General features: G+C 45.6%; 1 protein-coding gene across 3 annotated transcripts in view; it reads left to right on the forward strand.

Annotated features, from left to right (window-relative positions):
* Positions 1-9,870: 9,870 nt before the first annotated feature.
* INSC (INSC spindle orientation adaptor protein) overlaps positions 9,871-26,592 on the forward strand; it is a 116,121-nt gene continuing 99,399 nt past the window's right edge. The window contains exon 1 of one of the 3 annotated variants that reach the window (XM_088791652.1): positions 9,871-10,025. The gene's annotated coding sequence lies outside the window, so the exon portion shown is untranslated. Of the gene's footprint in view, positions 10,026-12,656; positions 12,780-24,752; positions 24,891-26,592 lie in introns of those variants that run through there. The other 2 variants (XM_088791654.1, XM_088791653.1) reach the window with 2 other exon arrangements.

A 26,592-nucleotide genomic window follows, 5' to 3' on the forward strand; every position in this document is an offset into this window, starting at 1 on the left:
AGAAAGTGATAGGCTCCCAGTCACTGGAGTTGTTCAAGGAAAGGCCAGATAACCATTCAACAGAATGTGGTACAGTTTCAGCAAGGACCTTTAAAGCCTGGAGAAAAACACACAACCATATTGATTGATTGCCTCATTTAAAATTCATGAATTAAGACCATGAACCTTAATTAGGCCTTTATTGATGCCAGGAAATCATATGTCCTGAGTCCATTCACTCTCTTCTTTACTTCTAGATCATTATTCACACCTCCTCAAAATCTCAACACCTCCTACCTCATCTTTATTCTCAGCTCCTGACCTTTCTTCCCACTTCACTGATAAAATGACATCACTCAGAAGAGAACCTCCACAGACCCCACCCAAACTCCTGTACACTCCTGGCATCTGCCCCCAGGTACTCTTCTCCCATTAGTTGCCATAGGTGAACCTTCCATGCTCCTAGCTAGAACCATTTCTTCCATTTGTGCACAGGATGCTATCCCTTTCCGCGACTCATGGGCATTGCTCCTGCTATGCTCTGCCTATCTCGGCCCTCATCTCCTCACTCCCCCCTTCCCTGCCTTGTTCATACTCTCTACTTCACTAGTCTCCTTGCTCTTGCTCAAAGACGTCAGGCACACGTTTGCCCTAGAGTCTTTACTTTGTTTTCGTTTCTTGGAAAGCTCTTCTCACAGGTAACCATGTGCACGGCACATAACTCCTTTACTTCCATTTACATTGACTGGATTAAAAAGGAAAAACAGTCTAACTATAAGCTCTTTACAAGAGGTATCTAAAACATAAGAGTATAGAGAGGTAAAAAGTAAAATAATGAACAATTTACCTTGCAAGCAGAAACCAAATAATGGTAGTATGCTGTATTAATTTTGAATAAAATTGACTTCAAGGCAAAAGGATTAGAGAGATAATGAGGGCCATGGTATAATAATCAAATTAAAAATTTGCTAACATGATGTAAGAATTCTAAATGGATATGCACCTGATAAAGCAGAAATCCACAATTATAGTGAGATTTTTTTTTAACACACCTCTCATTTACTATCTCCTAGTATGGGAATGGGCTATTTACATCTTTTTCTATCATTAGACTGAGCATCCGAAGGTCAGAGGCTACCTTGATCTTGGCTCTACCCTAAGTGAGGTGCGTAGTGCCAGGCGCAGGCTAGTCTTCATGCCTTGTTTTATGGACTAAACTTCCTCCAGCAATGGTGAGGTCACTGTGCTCTGAAGTAGCACCTTTATTTGGGAATGCTCTTACTCTTAGAAGGGTCTTAGTTTTCTGGATTGACTCTGTCCTCTCCCTTCCCCCAGCTTTCTGAATGTGGCTTGGGCGTGGATCAGTTCTGGAGAGTTTCTCTCCATGAAGAATGGGTGTGTCTGAGGCCAGATCTTTTAAATTATAAGTGTAAATTGCAGAGAATTGAAAGTAGATCAACTGTTTTTCCTTTCCTACAGAGTCCTAGGCTGGGCATTGGTTCTATTAGAAGAATCCTTTCTGGGTAATTATCCATCCATTCTCAATAATGTATCTGGACGTAGGCATTAAGGCTTTTCAATTATTCACATTGTCAGAGTTTTCATCTCCTGGTGAAACTTTTCTGGAAGTTCCTGCGGCAGCGCTTTTGTGTGCTTGTGAGCATAGCTAAAGCTCTTGCCTCTGTCTTTGGCAGGCTCTTAGCCAAGCACTGTAAAGCTGGGCCTATCGAGGCCATTATGGCAATGCAGTGGCTTTCTGGAGAGTTCAGCTCATCTATAGAGAGGTTTCAATGACAAGGCAGAGGATTTAGATAGTTTGTAGGCCTTCGCTTTTCTCTGGGCTCTGGTTAATTTTTCAATTTGTATTGCGCACCCTTCCTCATAACCTATCTACCCTTCACTGCTCTGCTCTGTGTCCTGAGGAATTGGCCCTCAGATCACATCACCTGGGCTCTCTGATTGGGTTCTACCAATGGAAGCACTGGCTAGAGATCAGAGGGAGGAGCAGAGAGAGATTAGGGGGTTTCTTCCCCACTTTGGTGCCATGGTTTTGAGATGACCTCTTCCATGGTTCCCCCAGAACACGAGCAAGCCACTTCCCCCTTGCCTTCTAGACTTAGAGGTGGCAACAGCTTGCCACAGTGGTCTGTCCCTGGGTGACTCAAACCACTTGTTATTCTCTTAACCCTGACAACAAATAGTCCTTCATTAAATTGTCTTCCAAGTCCCATCTGACTTCTTTTCCTGTTGGGACCTTTCTGGGATATAAAATTATACAGAATACGCATTCTGTCTGGAAGATGACCCATTTCCTTACTTTAAGAGCTCAGAGTCTTTGTCAGATACACCTGGGAGGACTCTCGGGCTAGATCTCATGTGCTGTAAAGTCTGCGACTCCGAGAAGGAAAGACTTATGTGGGGTCACAGAGGTAAGAGATAAGTCTCAGATTCTTATCTCCTGTGCTCTGCTTCTCCCTCCAACTGCTGGGCCTTCTCTTGGCATTGAGGAGACATGGGAAAGGGTTACATTCCACTGTTTACCTCATTTATGTCTCACTACAATCTAATGATGTGGTTATCATTACCCCCACTTTTGAGGTAAGGAAAGAGGGGCAGAGAAAGGTTAAGTAGCTCTCCTAGGGTCACACAGCCAGTGAATGGAAGATCGAGATTTAAACCCAAGTCTGTCAGACTCTAGCCCCATGAATTTCACAGGTGCACAAGAACACAGGTGCAGAGATTCACCTGGGACAGGAGGAAGTACACCTGCTGCTGAGAGGAAGGAGATAGATGTTGGCTTAGATAGGATGGAGGGGAGAGGTGGTACGGTCCTTTTCTTAAGTGAGAGGACAGGTGACTTGTGAATAAAGGGGCAGAAGTGGGGGTAGGGCCTGAGGAGTCAAGGAAGGAACAGAAAGTGCTTAGTACAGACAGGGCTGGTGTATGGGAAATAGTCAATACCTGTTTATATAAGTCAATTCCTGTTTATTATTTGGTGCCTGTGGGGATAGAGCCCAAAGAGCAGTTTCCAGGCTCTCGACCTCACGTGACAAGGTGCCATCAGCTGTGACTATAACCAGTTAGCCATTAGCCACTAATATAACTGCTGTGGCTACGCTAGGGAGTTGGTTGGTTGGTTGGTTGGCAGAGAAGCGGATGGCGGATTGTACATCATGCGGAGCCTGCTTCCTGTATCTCCAGTCCAGCTGCCAGCAAGAATATAGTGGTATGAACCCCCCATCCATGGCTCCATTGGTGTTCCTTTTTGGCCTCACCACATCCTGCGTTCTTGTGTAGGGAGCAGGACCAGACACCCTGTATTACAGTGCCTTTCCTCAAAACCTCACTTTTTAAAATACCCTCAAATGTTATCTTTCTCCCTGAAACTGGGAGCACAATCAGCAGAGGAAATGGCAGACTCATGCCAGAGAAGCCAAAGTGGCTTCTAGAGCCAGGCCCTTGGCAGGCCTCCTTCCAGAAGGACACCTGAAGCCTTCCCCAGACCAGCCAGAGCAAGCTCCTGAGAGTCCAAATGGTCAGGGAATGCCCACTGAGTCACCCAAGTAGGCACCAACAGTGACAGAAGTAGCATCTCCCTGGCATGTCTCTGCTGTGGTTGTCCTGCTATTTTCGGAAAGGTGTTGCCCCTTAGACTTTGGAAAGAGGGCCTCTGGTTTAGCTCGGGGTGCATGGCCACTGCTCAGACTCCCAGGATTCCACAGAAGCTTGGTTAAGGGGCTGGCCAGGACAGAATGTGACTGGCCACAAAGCTGGTGCTGGTCTGGCACCTGGGTGGCCTTTCCTCCTGAGCTCAATGGCCTTTGATTCATTGTTATGAGGCAGCAGCTATGGTTCTTCCCACAAGAGTGATCCTCAAAGTGTAGCAGGCATCAGACTCACCTGGAAGGCTTGTTAAAACACAGCCTGCTGGACCCTAGCTGGGGGAGGTTTAGGGGCTGGCCTTTGTGGGCCAATCAGATTACCTCTCATCAAATCAAAACGTAACGCCCTGATTTGTAGTGTTTGCTCAATTTTGAGGGTGTAGATAAATACTCCCACCACGGCCAGTTTCAAGCTAGCAAAGTGAAGTCATTGAACATGGAGTTGGGAAGAGAGATGCACCAGGTTCAGTAGTTTATGGGGAGATGCTTGAGAATTTGCATTTCCTATATGATCCCAGGGGTTGCTGATGCTGCTGGTCGAGGATGACTTGGAAAACCACTGCCCTGGGAAACTGCATATTTGCACACTCATTCATTTACGTCCTGCCTGAGGTCTGGATGTAGGGACAAGACAAGGGGGTAGGGATCTTGGGTTATTTCCACTAACTTGCTTTGTGGCTTGGTTGTGAGTAATGGAAAATAGCTTGTCACTCTAAGTAAGACAGGGAATTCTGGAGTAGGATGCTTGGGAATCTCTCTGAATTCAAGGAAGAGTTGAACAGTTAGGGTTTGGGAAGGGCAGAGCAGCTCTGGGGCCCTCGGCACCTGGAATTCATGTACCTGCTGTCCAGGGCACTCCAGTCAGGTGATCTGGCCACTAGTAACTTCTAGTCCAGCCTATTCAAATTCCAAATGCTGATGAGAGGTAATCTGATTGGCCCACAAAGGGCAGGCCCTTCCGGCCCTCCCTCACTTAGCCAGTAAGCCACAGCAGGTGAGTGGTGGAGAGGATGCAGGAGAGGGGCCAGAAAAGCAGCAGGGCTGCCCAGGCCCTACTGCCCTGACCGGAGCAGCTGTGAGCCCACCAGGAGCCCCCTGAGGTAACCATGACCCACAGTCCCCCCCCCTCCCTGGGCTTCAGTTTCTTTACCTGTAGAATGAGTGATCTGGTTAGAACCTCATCATTACATCAGTGATTTTTTTCTCAAAAAGCACCTGCATCATGATTGCTTGGGATGCCTGAAAATAGAGACCTACATGCTCCATGGTGTGCTGCTAAATGGTCCATTATGGGCTTTCCAAAACAGAGCAAAACAGAGCAAAACAAAGTAAAACAAAACGTAATGCCCTGATTTGTAGTGTTTGCTCAATTTTGAGGGTGTAAATAAATACTCCCACCACGGCCAGTTTCAAGCTAGCAAAGTGAAGTCACCAGGCTCCAGCAGTCACCTGGTGCTAGCAAAGATGCACCAGGCTCCAGCTCACCACCTGCCTATGGAATCAGAACCTCGGAGGGGGGCCTGGGAATCTGCATTTCACCCTCAGGCAATTCTGGTGGATAATAACATTTCAGAACCCCTGCACCCAGAGATCTCTTGGGACCTTTCCGGTCCTTACATTACCTCATTCTAATTATATTCCAGGTTCTCACACTGGCTCTGGGGGTTGGGGAAAATTTTCCCTTTGGAGGGCATTGCAGAAGAAGACCTAAGGGGCTGATGGGTCATTGCCCAGGTGAGTCAGTCAATGGTATGTCTGCCCCAGCCTGTCTGGCACCCTGGGGCCACATTCACCCCTCCCTGTGTTCCGTGAGTGACCTGTTCTGTCATCACTCCTAGAGGTAGGGCAGCAGTGTCTTGATGCGCATGTCTCAGCGATGCAGGAGGGGTTTGGGGGACATGAGGTTGCAGCTGTGGACACTGGGATCCTGGCCCATCTCTCATCTCTGTGAGTGGGCTGGCCTTTCAGCTGCTATCATGAGCTTCTGATCTGAGATCTCCACCCCAGGACTGGGAGCCTGCCTGGGCATCAGCTATTTTTGTGCAGGTCCCTCATCTTGATAACCTTCTCTGAGTATGTGGAGGACAGAGTAGAAGGCGCCATCTCTTACTTGAGATGTACTGAGGCAGAGAGCCCATGAGAGACCTACCAACAGACAGCAGGGCTCGCACAGAAGCTGGGAAGATGGAGGTTGGGGGGCAGAAGGTACAAACTACTGACAGGAATGCCCATTCTTTCTTTAGGGACCCTTCAGAAGAAACCATGTGCACGCTGGAGGTAGGTTGCACATTTAATTTGAGCTGGAACGACCTCCGACTTCCTCTTGTGCTATAAAGCACTGGTTCTCACAGTGTGACTCCCAGACCACTAGCACACCTTTCACTTGGGACTTTTTTAGCAATGCAAGTTCTCAGACTCAGAATGCCCTCTCGCCTCCCAGCCATTGCCTGACAACATGATTCCAGGTTCATTTGTGGGGATTAAGTAGTCTTCTCTCAAGAAACCCTTTTTCAGTCCAGATGCCACAAAGGGCGGACGTGCTGAGCTGTCCTCAGACCGCAGAGGAGATGGGCTTGTGTCAGCAGAAATGATCAGGGAATTCCGGGATGGGGCTGAGGGTAGGAAACCACAGAGACAAAAGAGATGGTCCTGGGTATGGCAGGCCTTCCTGGGCACTCGCTAGTGGCACTGCGTGAGAGGAGGCCCAGGGCCAGCACAGCTTCTGCTTGGAGATGTCTTGCTTAGTGTGGAAACGTCAAGCAGCGGACAAGTTCCTGGGCTGCTAAACTCTCCTCTCTTCTGCTGCAGGCCTGTTCTCCCAATTTCCCAGGCTCTGGACTTTGCTCCTTGTCCACCATCATGGCCCTGTGCTGTCTGCTCCCCACTGCCTCTCTTACCAGAGTCTTGCCAGCATTCTGCAATATGGCTGCAGCTCCGCTGATCAGCGCGTGCTCTCTACTACCTGAGGCTTGGGCTTTCGTGCTGTGCCTTGCCTTCTGGGTCTTGTCCAGCTTTTTCTGGGCCTGGAGTCCACGCCCTTCTTGGCCAGCCCCTCGACAATGCCCAGAGTCTCCGAGGAGCCCCCTACGTGATCCCTTCAGAAGGGTGCACCTGTGTCTTCTTCATTGACCATGTAGGGTCTGCTGGGCAAATTGGATTTGGAGCTGAGGCTGGGGGTTGACTATTGACCTGGCTGGCTGAATTAGAAATCTGAAATCTTCCCTCCAATTAGATCTGAACGTGTCCTTCCTGAAGTGATGTGTTAAGCTGGGTGGAGGTGGGATCAGATGTTGGGAGGAAAAAAAAAACATGAAATCAGGCTAAAGGGGGCCTTTTCCTGGTGCAGCTCTAGACCATTCCTGAGGCGTCTCCTTTGGTAGAACAAACCATCTGTGGTTGTGCCACTGAGTGTCTGTGTGCGTGTATCTCTCTAGCTGTGTGTCTGTTTATCTATGAGGGTTCCCATGCAGAGCTGTGTGGAGTCTCCCTTCATCTCACAAGCTACAAGTCCACTGAGGCAGGTGATTTACACCATTCAACCTCCATTTTCTTTGCCTGTGTAATGGCAATAATTATAACTTCTACGGATGACTATGGTGGTGAAATGAAACAATGCACATAAGCTCCTTAGCACAGTTCCTGATGCTCACGTGTTAGGCTGTTATTACTAGAGGCCTTACACAAGTTACTTAGCCTCTCTTTGCCTCAGTTTCCTCACGCATAAATTGGGTATAATACTGGAACCCAGTGTCGTTGCAAGGATTAGGGACGTTGATATCTGTAAAAGCACTGAGTACAGTGCAATAAATATTAGTGATGATAATGCTTGTTATCTTTCTGTGTATGATGTGTCTGGGTGAGAATGTCTGAGTTTGTGAATGTCTCAGCGCAATTCTCTCTGTTTGTGTGTGTGTGACTGTACATGCGTGTGTATGTGTGCATCTGTGTTTATGCGGCCAGCCACGCCTCCTGTCTCTGGGTGCAGTTTGCTGTTGGCCCAAGCCTGGACTCCCTGAGCCAGCCAGGGCCAGCGCTGGGGATGGAATTTCCATTAAGAATTAAGCAGGACAGCACTGTGAATCCAGGCAGGCCATGAGGAGGGGTCGAGGGGGATGATGCTCCAACTCGGAGCTCCCTCGAGTGGCCTCAGTTCTGGACTACATCGGAGAAGGCCTCTGCCACCTTTGCCTTGAGTTGCAGGCCTTGCTGGGGCCATGGCCCAGAAGGATGGGCAAGGGGAGAGGAGTTGCCCCTATGGGCCTCGGTAGGGACATTTGGAGTTGCTGCAGCCACGACTGGAGCCATGCGGCGGCCTCCCGAGAATGGAGAGGCGGCCAGCGAGGGTATAAGCGGTTGGGGCCTGTGGGGCCGACAGGAGCCGAGGAGGCTGGGCTGTGCAGTACGTATCTGGGAAAGTGGATGTGTGTGTATGTGTGTGTGCTTATGTATTGGGGAATGCAGGGGGGGACATTCACACCAAGTGTCCTAAGGGAACGTCTAGCAAACCAAGTCTGTTCCTCTCTTGCTATGAAAACCAGGCACAGAATTTTGTCCTGGAAATAAAAGATCTCTGAGGCTTTTTGTGAGTATTTATCCTGTGTATGATCTAAGCCTTATTCCATTTCTAGCATACTAAAAAAATATCTTAGCTTTCTAGGTACTTTTACATTCCTGATCTCATCTCATACTTTCAACAACCCATGAGCTAGACAGAGACTATTATGATTGCCAATGTAAATATGGGAAAACTGAGTCCCAGAGAGGTTAAGTGATTTGTCCAAGGACACACAGCTAGAAAGAGGAAGCAAAGTCAGGTCTCTTTGAGGACAAACTCCAGACTATTTTTATTACATTACCTGGCCTACCAGAATTGGACTCAGAGAAAAGATTCTGCAAACTTTGCCCATTTGAGGAAGGCTGTGCTCCAGTGCTAATGCCCAGCCATGTGGGTTTCTAGGGCCCAAATGCTGTCCCTGGGCCCTGAGACAGCCTTTGCTGAGACAGGAACTGAAGCTCCTCTTAAGGGACTGGGGAGTAGAATCAGGCTGTCCCTGGATGGATGGAGTACACGCTGGCTTCTCTGAGGGGAATGACTTGGGCACCTACAGAGCCTGCGGTCCCCAGAGAGGTGAGGCAGTTGAGTTAATGTTGGGAGCTGTATTGTGTCCAGGCCCAGGGAGCAGCAGTCATTTTTAGCCAAGGCCTGAAACAGGGAACAGGAATATTAGCCTCAGGAAAGAGAAGGCTGAGATTGGACCTTGGAGTGGTCATTGTGTCATGGAGATGGAGCTGGCCTCTCTGTCCTTGAACGTGTACTACGAGCATATTGACATAATTTGCACACAAGGGATGCAGGTTAGATGCTAAGGAGAACTTCCTGCCAATTAGAGGGTTCAAACTTGGGAACAGGGCCCAAGGGAGGCTAAGGGCTGCCTGTCCTATGTGATCCCCAAGAGTGAGTAGAGGCCCTCCAGCCTCTCCTCCTTCCCCACCTCCCATTCATGGCAGGGAGGAGGGAGTTTGATGGAATGATCTTGAAGCTTCCTTCCAGTTCAAAAATGTACGGACCATTCCTGAGCTTTTGGGTAGAACTTAGGCTTCTGCTCTAGCCTTTGCCATCTGACACAAACTTCCCCAAAGGGGAAGTTTGATGTGCCCCTAGTTTGGAGGTGACTCTCAGCTACCACACTCTGCCATTTTTGACAGGTCTGTGATGTGGAGGTCTGTGAACTTATTTGGGGACTTAGGTTCCAAAGGGAAGCACCTGTGGTGAATAAACCAAGTCGCATTCCAGGCATTTGGGGGCTGCTCAAAGTTTGGCGGCTCTCTCCACTGAACATGTGAACCGCACCCAAACCCCTCCTTGTTTTGTTTCAGCTCCAAGGGAAACGATCACAGCGCATTCCCTTCTCCTCTCCAGATGTTGGCATGCGGGGCGCATGTGGGCATCCCGCTGGGACTGCTCTGAGACTCCCGGGTGCTTACCCGCGGTGACTCGCGCCCAGCCAGGGGTGAGGCAGGTCTCTAATTAGACTTGACCGCGTCCCCATTCCAGTACTCCCTACAGAGTGCGACGTTTCCACTGCCGGGGGGCACCAAAATAGCTTCTCGGCGGGGCTGAGACTCCAGGCAGCAGAGGCTGACGCGGGACAGAGGCTTGGCAGGGAGCGCGCTGTTGTTGAAGGTCCTGCAGCGGCCCGGGAGCGGGCGGGCGGGGGCAGAGCGGGGCGGGGGCACGGGGCAGCAGGCGGACCCTCGGGCTGGGCCGTCCCAAGTTCAGCCACTTGCGCACGGCCTCTGGAGCCCCAGCTGCGCCCTGCCACCTCTGGCCGCTGCCTGCCACCTCTCTAGCCTGCCACCCTCTAGCCCACCCGCTTCCTCAGAGTAAGTAGACTCTGCTGGCTGGATTCAGGGGCCGGTGCTGGACTTGCCAGCCTGCCGGGGAATAGAGCATGTTTGGGGCGATTTGGATAGGAGATGTAAGTGTGTCAGTGTGAATGCCAGGGCCAATGTATTAGCATGTGGAACTTTCTAGCATGTGTCAAAGGGTGTGAGTGAGGGTAGGGGAATGTGTCAATGTGTGTAGGGACTAAGGTGTAGGTAGGCGTGGAGTGTTCCTATAGACGGCATGTGTGTCTTTGTGGCCTGGACAGCTCTGTGTGGACCTTGTCTTGTCCCTTGTAAGTACACTCGTGTGGAGTAGGAAGGCTCCATGTGGGCTGAGTGCATGTGTAGATGGATAGATGCGTGTGAGTGAGCCGATGAGGGCAGAAACTGGGGCATAAGGAGTGTTATCTGAACTCAGACTTTGAGGGTGACCTGACTTGTCCCCAGCTGGGGTGTCTTCTCTGTAGGTCATGCGACTTTGGTTTCTCAGGACTGTAAACAGGGCAGGAGCTCTGAACCTTTGCCTAACGCTGGAGTGAACGGGGCTCTGAGTGACTCCAGCTGGCTGGCCAGGGTGGGGAGACAGTTTGGGGGGACCTCGCTGTCACATCAGAAGAGGCAGGAGGACCATGAGAAGGACGAGCAGACCACACACCCACAGACACTCACAGGGCACCCATACCCACACATTCACAGCTGCTCATGTGTATACATATTCTTGCCCACACAAGCCAGTCTCGAATGCATTTCCTCACATACTTTTCAACATGCACACCTGTGGACAATGACATGTATGCAACAGGCACCTACATGTATAAAATATGCATATGCGCAAACACGCATACCTGGCTTGACCCACTCTCAGCCTCCAGCCCCCATTTTAGGTCCCCTTTAGCCCACATATGGCACCTTGGATAAAGTGTCCAAAACTGTCTTTGGTAGGGAATATCTTGCATCAGAGGTTTTGGCTGAGGGGTCAGGGTAGAGGGTGATACAGTGCCTTCGAGGTGTCCCATTTGATCTGAAACAGAGGCTCATGGACCCTGCGGCCTTAGTGTCTGGGCCTTAGAGGCATCTTATGCCTCTTGCAAGTGAAAAGGCCAGGCTGAGGCAGAGCTCACACCTGTGATTTGCCCAAGCCTCTAGCTTATGCTCTGGATTTCCTCTGCAGCAGAAAAGCAGCGGGCCTTCTGTGAGCGGGCCCTCACAGTCGTGTGACAGGGAGGAGCAGTGAGTTGTACTGGGCCGATTCCTTCTCTTCTTTGGTTTTAATCAATCCTATTTTGAGTCTCCCATCTGTAGGCAAAGCTGGAAGAGATGGCCTTTGCTTGCTCCTCTACCCTCTCCCAGTGGTTACCTCTTTTCTTGACAGAATGTTGTTGTCCCTGACTCCCTTCCCCTGGGGACTACTAGGGACACTCTAAATAGTGCTTGGAAGAGTAGGTGCCCCAAAATATCAGCTGGTGGTGGTTGTTATTATTATTATTATTACTTCTAAATCTCTCCCATCCTGGTTATTCTCCTCTGGACAGGCTTTAATAAGGTGCCCAGACTCAATGTGCTCCTTCAGTTGGGAAGTTAGGAAGATACTTATTCTTCCTCGGTGTTTATGGTTTGGTCTGAGGGGTGCCTGAGCTGCCACCCCACCACCTCCCTAATGCAGCGGAGCAGATGGGCTTTAGCCATTTTCTGAGGGGGTGGGGGCCGGGATCTACCTTCCCCTGGCCTAGTCCCCGGCCTTATTCTTGGGGACAGTTAAATAAGAACAGGCAGTGGTCACCCTGGCAGCCTTCTTGCAGAGCAAAGGTGGCAGGGGAAGGAAATCTGCATGCCTTCTGTAATCTTCTCTTTTGTGGGGACACCCAGCCACCTTAGGATTCAAGAAAGGCTCTGGAAAACTGGAGGAGTCATGATTACTCAGTCCCATTTTTTTTAAATTAATCAAATGTATATACTTGCCAATAAGAATTTCACAGCAACAATGAAGAATCATAGAGCATCAAGGGCAGCCCCACTAAGTTAACATAGTTCCAGTTTAAAGAAGAGAAATCAGACAACAGAAGAATGATAAAAGAATAATCACCATTTATTGAATCTTTAATATATGCTTTTTTTCATTTACTTTTCACAACTTTGTTATGTTAATAGCCCCCGCCCCAGCACATTTTTTTGTTTCTGACAAGGAAATTGTGGCTTAGAGTGCTCAAGGGATTTCTATAAGTCTGTGTGACTCCTGAGCATTTTACATAATCTTTGTGTTTCCCTTTTTACTCTGGCTGCTAGGAAGCTCTCAGTCTATCATATTACTCCATTCTAGTAACTATGTTAATTAGAACGCTGACTTTGACTTTTTTGATTTCTGCTTTAACAGCTTTATAGTGTACACATCTATAACTGTAAACTCCCACATCTTTTGTAGAAAGAGATCAGAATAAGTGAATGAGCAACCAACAATTGAGCATTCTATTGGTCTCTGAGGATGAGAACTATATTGCATGGATTTTTTGGGGGACATCTCCAATTTCAAATATTTTATCTGGTTTTCAAACTATATGTCTCAATTTTGGCATCTGTATCTTTGGACTCTGATTTGTGACCATGTCTTGGGCTTTTCTTTCTAGCGGCTCTGGGAGATAATGCCCATCTCTGTGCTGGCTGAGACAATGGGGATTGTTGAGAATGAATCAGGCCATTGATAAATGCCCCCTGCTCTGAGTTCTTCAGCTGCCAACTCTTCCCTCTCTCAAAAGCGTGAGTGTCTGGGTGTCTGAAGGAGTTTGACCCTTGCCTTAAGCCTGGCCCTTGCCCCATGGCCACCCCTTCCGCATGTGACCCCGCCTAGGCCCAGGGCTCTGCTGGGAGGTCTGTGTCTTTTGGACTTTAGCTCTGCCTCCGCCAGCCTGGACCACGTGGTCTCTGATCAGGGATGGCCCTTCTGGAGCAGAAGCTTAGGACAGGAAGTGGGGGCTTTGGAATGTGGAGGAACACACGAGGGGGCTTGTTTGCCCCATGCCCAGATCAGAAAGGCCATAGGCTAGTCCTCTCCTTTCTCCTTCCTGATGAGGGGGTCTCAAGTCTGCCAAGTGAGTCCTTTGTCTCCTCTTACCTGCAAGAGATGTGGGCTACCAGGGGCATCTGAATGTAGGGCAGGACTCTAGCCACACTGCACAGTTGGTGAAACTTCTAATTCACTCCAAGACGGCCTTACCCTGCCCAAGGCTAGTCCTGTTTGGAAAGGGGAGCAGTGGGGGCCAATGCTTGGCTCTAAAGAGTACTTAGAAGGACTCTGATGGTGGCATGGTGTTATGATCCTGCTCCTCAGTATGCAGTAGGTCACCCCATGCTGCTGGCTGTTGCCCATGACCAAGATCAGTCCTTCCAGTGTGTTTGGTTACAAAGTGAGAAGGAGGATTCATGGGCCTGAGGCCCCAGGAAAAGCCTGGCATTGAGTGATGTGCTGGTGGGTTGGTGCAGGTGAGGGCTTTGTTCTTTCCCAGGTGAATATGATCTCAAAAAAGGTAAAACTAAGACTTGATCACATCTCTGCTGAGGATTCTGGTTGTTCCTTGGACTTGAAGTTCAACCAAGTAAAAACAAGTTTAAAATCCAACGAGAACATATTGGGTAGGACTGTCAGAACTTCTGTGGGGCAAGGCTTACTCACAGTTACTCACATTTATTTGGTATCTGTTATGGCCAATCTTTTTGTTAGGTTCTTTGCACCCTTTGTTTCATGAAACCTCTGGAACAACCCTGCGAGTCAGGTACTGCTTTTAAAGACAGAGAACCTGAAGCACACAAGGTTGAATGATTTGCTCGAGGTCAGAGCCAGCAACGATTCCCTCCCAGGTCTGATGCCAGAGTCTGTCGTAAATGTCCACTGATCAATTCCCCAGTTCAAAGGCCTTGAAAACAGGAGAATTCACCACTTTGTGCCTCCTGGGTAAGGGCTAGGAGCCCAGCTTCTCTGACCCCAGGACCTGGCCTACTGGGTTAGGGCTAAGAGCCTGGCTTCTCTGGCCCCAGGACCTGAGCGTTATCAGCATCATTGGCCTTTCTAGCCTGAGGCAGAGACTGCTGCTCTGTGGGAAGCAGGGGTGGGGTGGGGAAGGCCTCTTAGGCCAGGTAGGGATCCCCCCTGCCCCCTTGGGGTGGGTAGCACTGGGCTTCTGTGGCTTCACTTCTCCCCTGGAACAATGTCTGTCCTGGGAATGGAGCCTTCATCCAGATTCTGTGATCCAGCCAGCCTGGTCTCCCCTCCTTCAGCTCTAGGGTCCCCTCAGTGCCAAGCCCTGGGGGAGTCCTGGATCCTCTGAGGAAGTCTCTGGGCAGGCCAGACCCCATTTGGCGTTGATGCAGTGTCTGTAAGAGTCAGCAATTTGGCTGGGTAATTGTGTATAGTGTTCTCTTTCTGCTGGAGACATGGAGGTTTTGTCTTACAACCCAAATATCCTGGGTTTGGAAACCATATGAAATGAAGCCTGTGGTCTAGGGGTGTGGGCTGCGTTGTGGGCCTGTGTGTGGTACTGGTTTAAAAGACACCGATGAGGGACACGATAATTGACTCAGGCCTTCTCATGGAGGATCAGAACTGGCCTACATATGGCAATGGACGGAGAAAAGAACATGGGCTTTGCAGTCAGATCTGACTTGGAACCTCAGTTTCCTTGTCTGCAAAATGGGGTTCCTTATAATGCAATGGTGATGATAGAACCAGCACGTTTATTCGAAGTGTAGTGTCTGGCATACAATAGGCCAACCACAAGTGGCATATCCTTCCTTCTTGTCCTATCTACCTTCTGGGCTGATTGGCAAAAGGTCTGGATTCCAGTTCTAGCTCAGCCTCGGGGTACATGGTTATCTTACCCTCTCTGGGCCTCACTTTCCTTGTGCGTAAAATAAGGGAAGAACTAATTTCCCTCACTCTTCTGTACTTTTTGAGGAGAATGAAAAAGACTCAAGTCAGGGGCTCTCTTGGAAGATGTAGAAAGTTCAGAGACTATTATTCAATTATTCATGCCACCAATATTAATTGAGGTCCTGTGATATGCCAGGCCCCCTGCAAAGCACAGGCATACAGGCGAGTAAGGAACATCCCTGTCCTCAAGCAGAAATCAGATCATGTGGAAGGCAGGCTTGTAAACAAAGAGTGACAGGCCTGTCTGAGGGGCTGGATTATGGCAGGTACTGCATGTATTGGTGCATCAGAAGAGGAAGTGTCATCTCCAATCGAGACGATCAGAGAGGCCTTCCAAGGAGCGAAAATTCTTGGTCTGGATCTTGAAAGATAGCAGGAAGTTTCCAGGAGGATAAAAGAAGGTCATTGTAGGTTGAGAGAGCTGTACGTGCTGCTAAGGCACAGAAGCGTTGCCTACCGTGGTACGCTTGAGGGACCTTGAGCAGTTAGTCTGACTGGAGCGTGTAGTGTGAGTGGTCAGTAGTGATGAGAAACGACGAGATGGGGGACATGACAAAGAGCTATTGGTGGATGTCAGGCCTTGAAGGCTGTGCTGACGTGTTTGGACTTTTATCGTGATAGTTCTGGGCAGGCACTGAGGTATTTTAAGCAGGAGAGGGTCACATGGTTAGATGTGGACTCATTCATTCAACAAACAGGAAAACAAACAATTTTTATGTCACTTTTAATTTTGATATCAAATCAAATTAATGAAAATTCACGACTGGTAAAAAAAAAAAATCCCTCTTTATCCATATTCCTTAATTGTTTATAAGACACTCATTTACTTCATTGCATTCATTGATTTTTTTTCTCCAATAATATAAAAATACATTGTTTTTATTACGTATATTTTAATTGTCTGTATAATTTATATTTTATTGTTCATTTATTGTTATAGTTACTGTTTTATTATGTTTGTATATATAAATTCATATAAAACAGTCACATTTCTGATCAATTTAAGAGTAAGTTAGTGATGTAATGCCTCTTCACCCCTAAACACTGCAATGTATACTTCCTTAAAAGTGGATATTCTTACCACAGTACAATTCTGCCCAGTAATGTCTTTATAGCTCCCGTCTCCCTCACCCCATTCAGGACCCAATCTACATATTGCATTTAGTTGTCATGTCTCTTCAGTCCTTTAATCCAGAGCAATTCCTCTGCTTTAGGTTTCATGACCTTTATGTTTTTGAATAGTACCGGCCAGGTATTATGTTTAGAATCCCACAATTTGGATTTATCTGATGGTTCTGCGTGATTAGATTCAAGCTGTGCCTTTTGAGCAGAAATACCACTGAAGGGAGGCTATCACATCAGCAAGCACAGGATGTGGGAATTGTCCCCGTGTGGGTGACAGACGTCTTCCTCACTTGCTGAAGGTGATGTTCACCAGTTTCTCCACTGTGAAGTTGCTATTTTTCCCTTTCTAATTAATAAGTAATTTGTGGAATGATACCTTATATAAAGTTCCTCATCAAACTTTCACTCATTAATTTTATCATCATTGATACTTTAAATCCATCATTTCTTCTATATTTATTAGCTGGCATTCTACTGTAAGAAAGATCTTTTCTTTCTTTTTTCTCTCTCTTTTGGCCTTCTTCCCTCCTTCCTTTCCCTTCCCTTTTCCATTATGAACTCATGGATTCTTAGTTTATTCAATGGGTTATAATCAATTAGTACATTTTATTTTAATGTTCAAATTGGTCCAGATTTGTAAACTGACTCCTGTTTTTTCTGACTTGTCTCCATGATACTCTGGGCATTTGCTTACGCTCTGCTGTAGCAAGATGTTCCAATCTCACTTCATTCTTTTCTTGCTCCAGACCTGGAATTAGCCATTTCTCCAAGGAGCCCTGGATCCTCTTAGTGGAGAATGGTACTTAGAAACTGAGATCTGGGCTACATGTGCTCCTTGCTTTTGGTGTGTCATTGCTTATATGCCCTCTTAGTAAACAAAGCTGGACTTTATGTCTATATTCGTATTTATTTCTAGAATAAAATGTAACAAATTATTATATGTTTTTATAAAATACAAACCCCAAGTGACTGGGAAATAGAGAGTAATAGGGTTGGGGTACTTTAGATTGGGTGGTCAAGGAGGGCCTTTTTGAAGAGGCAATATTTAGAAAGATCTACAGTGTAGAATGGATGGATTGGAAGGAGAGAGAGCCTGGAGATTGTTTTAATTATCCAAGATATAATTACAAGGACCTGAATTAAGACAGGATGGAGAGGAGGTAGAATCAGGTGACTGAATGCAGAAAATCTGGGAGACAATGGAGTCAAAAGGACTCTCAAAGGGCTCTCAAACTCAGCATGTCCAAATCAGAATTTCTGCATTCTTCCTTGGCACTGTCCTATTCATATGTGGCCCTTTTAGGTGTTTTATTTTTCACTGACTGGCTCCTTCATCTATGCAGTTACACAAGTGAGAGAGAGCTGACAACCATCCTCAACACCTCTCTTGCTCAAAGCCCATGTCCAATCCATCACTAAGTCTGGTTGATATTCTCTTGTAAATCTCTCTCAAATTCTCCACCATCTCCACCAACATCACTCTAGTTCAAGGCACCATTTGCGTCTTCCTGGGGTACCACAGGAGCCTCCTAACTGGTCCATCTGTATCCATACTGTCTCCCTCCAATCTGTTCTCCACAGAACTGCCAGCGTGCATTTCAAAACACCACCTAATTGATCATGTGATTTCTCGCCTTAAAAATACTTCAGTTGCTTCTTACTGACCTTAAGATAAAGACCAACTTTTTAATAAGTCCTGCAAGGTCTTGTTTGAGCCCTGCTGCCATCTCCTACTTCCCCAGCCTAGCTCTCCCCTGGCTCTCTCTTCTTTCACATTAGCCCTGTCTCGGTCCCTCGGGCTTGTCAGGCTCCCTCCTGCGCCAGGCTCTTGCATCTGCTGTCTCTTTGCCTGCAGCACTCTTCCTCCATGTCTTCACCTATAGAATTCCTATTTATCTCTCAGTTCAAAGCTCAACTGTCACATCCATAACCTCCATGATTAGGTCAGATCGTGTTTTAGAAGGCTTTAATACACCACATACCTCCTTCAAAGTTTTAGCATAGCTGCAATTTTACATTTATTCATAATTATTATGTGATAATTAGTTCTTATTTTTCCTATTTGATGATGAACTCCAGGAGGGCTGGGACCATATCTGGTTTTGCTCATTACTTTATCCTAGCAGGTAGCATATTACCAATACATGCCACAAATACTTCCAGGATGAATGAATGAATGAATGAATGAAGTTTTATCAGCTAAGCAACAAGATAGATGGTGGTAACTTTCAGTAGAATAAAAATTTTAAAGAAGTAGTAGATTTGGAGAGGAAGATAATAATTCATTTTAGGAAACGCTGCATTTGACTTGCCTGTAGGCTACATGTCCCCAAGGATTTTATCATCTTCTAGGCAAACAAATTAGATGGTCATTCAGGAGCTTTGGGGGAACTAGTGATAGGTGACATCTAATTCCTGGGTGATTCTAAGTAGCTCCCTGGAGGAAATAGCAAAGTTACATGGCATCCCTGAGCTGTGGCTTCTTTATTTACTGCCCTGTCTGGTTCGTGGATACAGGAGATCACAGGGGCCTTCAGGTGGTCCTGCCTTGGCTCCTTCACTGCTTGTATGAAGGGTCTTTACAAACCCTTATGAAGGCTCTTTGGATCTTGAGAGTTACTTACATGATTCATATCGCTCAGGAGTTTCAAACCACCTTCCCACCTCTCCTCCACCCCACCCAACCTTCATCACTAGATGAAGGCCTAAAAGAGAATTCAGAGAGAAAACCTTACTGAGCTCAGAAAGCCATCCTTGCAAAGATGCTATGAGCACTGGACAGAAAGTCCATTCTGTCACTCGGGCTCACTCACTCTTGCATTCCTCACTCACTCATTCAACTATCTATTTTGCTTTCACTCAGTCACTTATCACCCATCCATCTAACACCCACCTGCACATCTACAAACAGGAATTTACAGTGGACATATAGCAGGACTCAAGGTATCTTTCCTTCATCCTTCTTTCATATGGTCCTCACAGCCCAGAAGCCCAGGTGAAGAGACTATGGGGTGGGGAGGTGTCGCTGTGCTGGTTGAGTGCTGGGCCTTGTGTGATGGCAGGGTGTTAGCAGGAGGACAGGGAGATCAGGCTCTGCCATACTGATTACTCCTCTTATCTCACCTTCTGCCTTTCTAGCATCCCATTCCCTCTTTCCGTGGTGATGAGAGCTTAGGAATTAGGCTTCTTGATCAGATAGATAGAAGGTGGTCACTAGGCTCTGCAGAGGTGCTTGTGGCTGAGGCCTGAAGGGGAAAAAGAAACACAGCTCTCTATGAGCCCTACTATGGAAAAGAGGATGTTTTCATTTTCCTCGTTTTCTACCAGGATTGCATTTTTAATCCTGTGGAATTTGCAGAGAGGCTGGGGGTAGGGCAGGAAGAGTAGAGTTTAAAAATGTGGCATTTAGAAACCAGGCGGCAGACTAATCCTGACCCCACTCCTCCAGAAGGTTTGTCATTTACATAATGCCCCCCAGCATGTGTGCTGTCCATCTGCCACAGCATGGGACAGGGCTGGAACTGAGCAGACAAGGGACAATGGCAGACACATCAGATAAGAGCATCTTGGAGAAATGCCCGAAGGTGCTAAGGATCTAAGTTACAGGCTCATCCACTTGGTCCCTCCCTCCCTCATACATCCATCCACTATCTACTTAGCACCTACTCTGCACCACGCATTGTCCTAGGCACTGCAGATACAACAGTGAGCAAAACATGCACCCTTGTAGAATTTGCTTTCTGGTATGGGAAGACAGCCAGTAAATACATTGATCAACAGTATGGTACTGAGTGCTATGGAGAAATATAAAGAATGGTAAGGGAGTTCCAAGAGTGGGAGAAGGTTTATACCAGGTCAGGAGGTTCTCTTTGATATAGAGGTATTTAAACAGAAGTCAGGAGGAAGTGAAAGGACAGGCTATGTGGATATTTGGGGGAAGAGCAGTCAAATAGGGGAATAAAGGCAAAAGCTTTGAGGAGGTTTGAGGAAGAGTATGAGGGTCAATATGGCTGCAATGCAATGAGAGTCCAAGGAGTTGAGGTCAATGCAGTAATGGGGACCAGATCATGAGGGCTCTTATAGGCTATTGGGAGAATTTGGATTTTAATTTGAGTAATGTGAGTGGAAACTGGAAGGTTCTACTTAATGTAGTTTCTTTTTTGCTTAAGCATTTGCATAACTATTAGTGCTTGGAAGTTAATTTAAAAAAATGCACAATTTATAAATACAGAAGAAAGAGCAACTTACCAAACTTAACCTAAAAGGACTCCTGAAAGTTTTCCTAAGCCTGTATATAGATTTCATTTCTGCCTTTCCTGTAAGTTGATCCAACTATCTGGAAGAAAATGACTAAAACTGTTTGCATCTTTGTATGTATTTATTACTGGATGTGATAAAGCTTATTTTCATGGACAAAATGCTCTGGCGGCTATGAAGATAATAGATTGTTGAGGGGAAGGGGAGAAAGATAAGTGAGGAACCTATTATAGTCATGTAGGTGAGAGGTGGTAGTGATGGACCCAGGTTCACTTATTTATTCATTTATCCATCCATTTCACTTTTTATTCTACCTATGTGTGTACAACACTGCCCATGGAGGATGCCCTTTATCATTATTCATCCATTCTTCTGTCCTTCAGTAATCTGTCCAGTTATTATCAATGTTTTGCAACAAGTCTTTATCTGCTACATGTAGAGCGTTATGCCAGATGCCGGTTGCTAGGGGCACATTCTTCTGGGACTTTGGCCCTAGCAGGGTAGACGAGATGCACTCACAGGGGATCACCAGTCAGTTATAAAACCCAGCAGACCCTGGCAAGCCCAAGATGAATGGTGTCAGCACCTCAGGATTCCAGCTGCCCTGTGGTCTGGGGGTCAGAGTAAACGTGCAAGAAGGGGCCACATTTAAGATGAATCTTGATGGGTGGGGACAGCAAGTCAGTCCTGAAGAAGAGCAGGGAACTTGTCTTGAAGCTTGAACCAAAGGGACATATTTGGCAGTACAGATTGCTAATGCCAAAAGAGGTGGGGTGGGCTGGAAACTGGGTCTAAAGAGTGAGGAGCGCCGGGCTAAGGACGTCAGACCTGTGTTGAGAGACACTGGGAGACATAATTGATTTTCAACATGTTACAATGAAAGCTGTGTTTTAAGAGGCAGAAACTAACATTAACATTAGGAGGGCTAGGCTGGGGGTTGGGAGGCCAGCAAGAAGACAATTGCCTGTGTAAGCTCCTCAGCCTTACGGCCAACATCAGCCCTGAGGTTGGGGCAACTATTGGGGTCGCCCCCAGATGAACAGTGGGCAGGGATGCAATGATGTGGGAGCGCTAATAGCTAACTCAAGCAGCAGGTGACATGAAAGGCTGTCACTGCAACAAGTCCCAGATGTCTTCTGTAACTCGAAGCCGTCTTTGAGCAAAGAACACAGAGCAGCCTGGGTACTGGGCAGAGCAGAAAAAGAGTCAGAGCTGGCCTGTGGCCATGAATGACTGTTTTAGAAGCTTCTGGGGAGGGGGTCATTGGATTGTAGGAACATTAGGTTCAGAGTAGGAGCTCATCTAATCCAGCGTCTCCTCTTACGGAGGGGAGATTGGAAGCCCGGAAAAGGGCATAAATTGTCCAAGCCCATAGAGAGCACTTGTGGCAGAGAAAGGTCAAGCCCCTCATTTGCACTCATGCTGGAGGAATTACTATAATATGTTTTATTTAATTATGCATTTATGTATCTCTTTCAATGGCAGAGGATGTTCTAAGAAAAACATTGTTTTATTCATCTACTTCTCTATCATCTAGCTGGGGTCTGATGCAGAGCAGACGCCCTCTTGACCCAGACCAAGGCTGATGTTAGATTGGTCTCCGAGGGGACCGAGGTGGAGCAGACAGAGCTGCTTGTGGATGGGGGTAGAGCTGGCTCTGATCCCTCGTGCACTTCCATGGCCTGGCCTGTGACTATTTCTATCTCAATTATACTCACAGACCTTGGCAAAGGCTTAGTAGGGGCCATGAATGTGAGTGAGTGAAGGGGAATGCTGCCAGGAAGGGGCCTGCTGAGAGGGAGAGGACAAGGGTGTGGCTGAGGGGCTGGCGTGTCCTCTGCCTGAGGCCACTGCAAGCTAGTCGTTGCCCAGCTCGAGAGAGAAGAGCAGCAGCCCACAGGGTGTTTCACAGCCTCCACTGGGCACCTGGCATGCGTATTAGGGTTTAAGTCTAGTGCCTGGTCAGACCTTTGCCTGGGCCCTCAGGCACTTTACAAAACCCCCTTATTTACTCCCCTGCTGTTCCAAGGAGCTGACGGCTGTTTCTTTAAGGATAAGTCCTGTTCTCTTCCCACACAGTTTGCAATGGTCTATGACTTAACAGCAGGATTTCAGATGGAATTGTCCTTTGACACGACTCCATCCCCTCCATCCCCGCAGTCAGGATCCTAGTGGGGAGGGCTGAGCTGGAGACAGTTTCCTGAACAGTCAGAGGGATTTGCAACTCCTGCCAGCTCAGGCCCCCTGGGTCTGCATCAGGGCTGGATGGGTAATTGGTTCTTAAGCTCTTCATCAACACGTTCTGTTTGTCTTGTGCGTTGGACTTGGCAGAGGGATTTCCACATGGAGGAGAGTGAGCAAAGCAAACTGAATATATAGACAGGAAAATAAGTGCCCCCAAGTCAGCATCCCTCAGTGAATGCCCTGGGGAAGGCAGTGGTGTTTTCCAAAGTAGCATTATGGACTAGGCCAGGTTTTGGACAGAACCTGAGCGAGAGCAAAGAAAGAACTTGGGTTCTAGTCTGGGTTTAGCCACACATTTGCTCTGTGACTTGGGCAAGTCATTTGCCCTCTCGGGGCTTCAGTTTCCTTTGTCATAAACTACAGGTTTGGAAAAGACAATTCGTGAGGACCTGGGCTCCTATAACATTCCGGGTTTCTTGCTTACATTATGCCAACAGGAATTTTGGTTAAGACCTTAACTTCCAGATTTCTATCTTCGCTAGGGCTCATTTTTCACTTTGATTGAAATTCTACCTTTATAGATTCATTTCTTTGTTTTTGTTTTTTTTTGTTTTTTTTTTGAGATTCTTATTTCCACAGACCACGTTGCCTAACAAAAATCCCTCTTATTTTTATGACCTCATATAGGAATACGAAGCAGCGTCATCTCCATTATTATATTTCAGTCTTTATAACAACTGTGTCCGGTCCTCAAAGATGTATTATCTCTACTTTGCATACGAACCATCTTTGCATCCAAGGGACAAGTTTCACTTGATCATTCAAACTGAATTCAAAGCAGCACATTAAAAGGATGATATACTAGATCTTTTTAGTTAACCTTCCCTTTCTCATTTTCAGAGACTTTTCATCTTCTTATCCTGGAGATGGGCTGGACTTCTCTGTCTGCAGAAGGGAACTCTTAGAGCACCTCTCTGCTGTTTCTCTCTAGCTCAGACCAACTAGATCTTTGCTTTGGGGCAACAGGGAGCCTGAGGGGCAGGAACATGTGGGCAAGAAGGAGCTTTCCCCTCATATACGAAGCAGGGACAACAGTGGGCATCACCTCCCCCTTCACCCAATGCACTTTCTGCTTCTGGTTTGAGGTGTGTGTGTGTGCTCTGTCTCTGTCTCCCTCAGTTTCCCCACCCCTGTCTTTAATCAAGTATCCCCATTTCCTTTGGTCTATTTTGGAGCTCGCTGTTCAATTCTCTAAGTTTATTCCAGCGTCACTATCATACTGTATTTACTATTTGAAAATAAGACTTATTATCTAGCAGAAAAGGCCCCCTCATTTCTTTTTCTTTTTCAGAAATATTCTTGGTCGTACATTTCAGATTCATCTCATCAAAGTCTAGGGAAAAAATCTCACGGGGATTTGATTGGGATTGCATTGAATCTATAGATCACTTTGTGTGAATTGACATTTTCCTTTCTAAATAAATGAAATACCTCTTCATTTATTTTGGCCTTTTGAAATATCTTTTCATAATATTTCATAATTTTCTCAATAAAGGACTTGTGCATTTTAAGATTCATTTTTATATACCTAATATATTGTCACTGCTCTTGTGAATGTCTTCTTTCTAAATTTCACTTTATATTTTTGTTCTGGTATCTAGGATTGTACAGTACTTGACTTTTGTATATTCATTCCTAGCCAACTCTCTAAGCCCTTTTATGAATTACAATAATTTATTTGTAAATACTTTTGGGTTTTTTACATTGACAGTGAGGGTGACTTGCTAGTTCATGCTACATTTTTATAAGAATTAGGGAAAGAAGCCATTTGCGGGGAGACGGAGACCCATGGAGACTTGGCTTACCTGCTTACCAAGTGGGCTGCAGGTCTGTGTCTGCTGGACTCAGCCCTGTGGAGGGCGTGGGGCTGGGTGGGCACAGCTGAGGCCCATTTCAGCCTCCACACACTTCCTGGGCTGTGCGCTGCTCTGCATAGGCAGATGTGGCAGCCCTGTGGACTGTCACATCAACTGCAAATAATGACAGTTTTGTTTCTTTCCACTCTTATACATTGTCTTTCCTTCTACACTAGATAAGATCTATAACACAATAATGAATAGAAGTTGGTGGGAGCTAGGCATTTTAATTTTATTTCTGATCTCACAGGAAATGCTTTCAACATGTCATCATTATGTATGTCCTTTCTGGTTTTTTTTTTTTTTTTTTTGGAAATGCTATTTAGTCAGTTTAAGGAAGGTCTCTTGTATTTATAGTTTGCTAAAAGGTTTTGTTATGAATGGCTGTTGAATTTTGTAAAATTATTTTTTTTCATCTATTGAGATGATCATAAGTTTTTTCTTCTTTTGCCTATTAATGCGGTGAGTTTCATTAATCTGTTATCTAATGTTAAAACAGTCATGTATTTTGAGGCTAAACCCAATGTATGATGTATTATCTTTTTCATTTAAAGCTGGATTCTGTTTACTAACATTTTGTTTAGTGTGAGAGTGGCCTATACATTTCCTTTCTTGTGTTCCAGTTTAGTTTCAGTATCAAAATTATGTCAGTCTCAAAAATGAATTGAAGTGGTTTTCTCTTATTCTTTGGAAGAGTTTGGGTAAGTTTATCTTTCCTTTGAATGATAGAAATTCACCTGTGAATCTCTGCATGGTATTTTCCTCATGGGAAGATTTTTAAAGTATTGATTAATTTATTTACTGGTTATAGATCTATTTCTTCTTGAGTCAATTCTGGCAAATTGTCTTTTTCTAGGAATTTATCTAGTTTATTTATGATTTCAGTGCAATTGCAATCTTTTATCTCTGCTGCTTCTGTAGTAATAAACTCCCTCTTATTGCTAATATTGATTATTTATGTTTCCTTTCTTTTATTTTTCTGATCTTACCAGAAGCTTGTCTGTTTTATTTGTGTTTTCAAAAACTAACTTTTACTTTATTGATTATTTCGTTTATGTTTACATTTTGTTTTGTGCTTTTATTGTGCTTTGCTTAATGTTTGCTACTGTGTTGATATTTTTCTTCTGCTATTTTCTTTGGAATTATTCTCCTCTTCTTTTTAACATTTCTTATGTTGTTAGAAGTTAGACATTTTTCTAATTTTCAGATTTTCTCATTTAAAACTGTAATTTTTGCTCTTAATTCTATTTATCTGTATACTATATGATTTTTATATGTGTATTTTCATAATTATTCAGGTTTGTTTTCTAATTTCTGTTATAATTTCTTCTTTGACCAATTATTTTTATGTTTAAAATGTCCAATTGTATGGGGATATTTATATTGGGGTAGAAACTGCAATCCGTAGGAAACCAATCATTTGAAATTTGCTGAGGCTTGCTTTAAGATCTAGACACTAGTCATTAAAAAAATGATTCATGAATCCTTGTAAAGGATGTGTATTCTCGATAAGTTGATGCAGTGTTCTATTCATAAACATTAAATCTAACTTAATTATGCCATAAAAATCGCCTATATTTTTACTGATAATTTTTTGGCTTGACCTATTAATTAATGACAGAATTGTGTTGGAATATCCATCTGTGATTCCATACTTGTTCATTTCTCCTTGAAATTTTTTATCAGTTTTTACTCTGTATGATTTAAGACAGTATTATTGTCATTAGGTGCATCCTCATTATTATATCTTCTTGATGGGCTGAACTTTTAATTTTTATGTAGTGAATCTCTTTATAATGCTTATTGTCTCAAAGTTTGTTTTGTATTATATGAATACATTAGCATCAGAATTCTTTAGGTAAATATTTACATGGTATATCTTTTTTAACCTTTAAGTTGTTTGGGGTCTTTTGTTTTAGGGATATTTCTTGTAGCCAGGACACTTTCTCTCTCTCTTTCTCTCTTGTTTTCTCCTGTATTCCCCCCACCCCTTAATGCATTGCATTATAATCTTTGCTTACAAGTGGCTAGTTTAGTTCATCTCTCCTCACTGTGATTGCTGTTATACATTGATTCTCCCTCCTACACATTTCTGTCTTCTTCTGTTTTTCTTTCTTTATTGCCCATTTATTTTCCCTCCTCTACATATTTGAAGAGTAATGTC

Source organism: Rhinolophus sinicus, chromosome 14, assembly GCF_057876585.1.
Source record: "Rhinolophus sinicus isolate RSI-liver-muscle chromosome 14, RSI-T2T, whole genome shotgun sequence".
In the NCBI taxonomy this organism is placed as follows: Eukaryota; Metazoa; Chordata; class Mammalia; order Chiroptera; family Rhinolophidae; genus Rhinolophus; species Rhinolophus sinicus.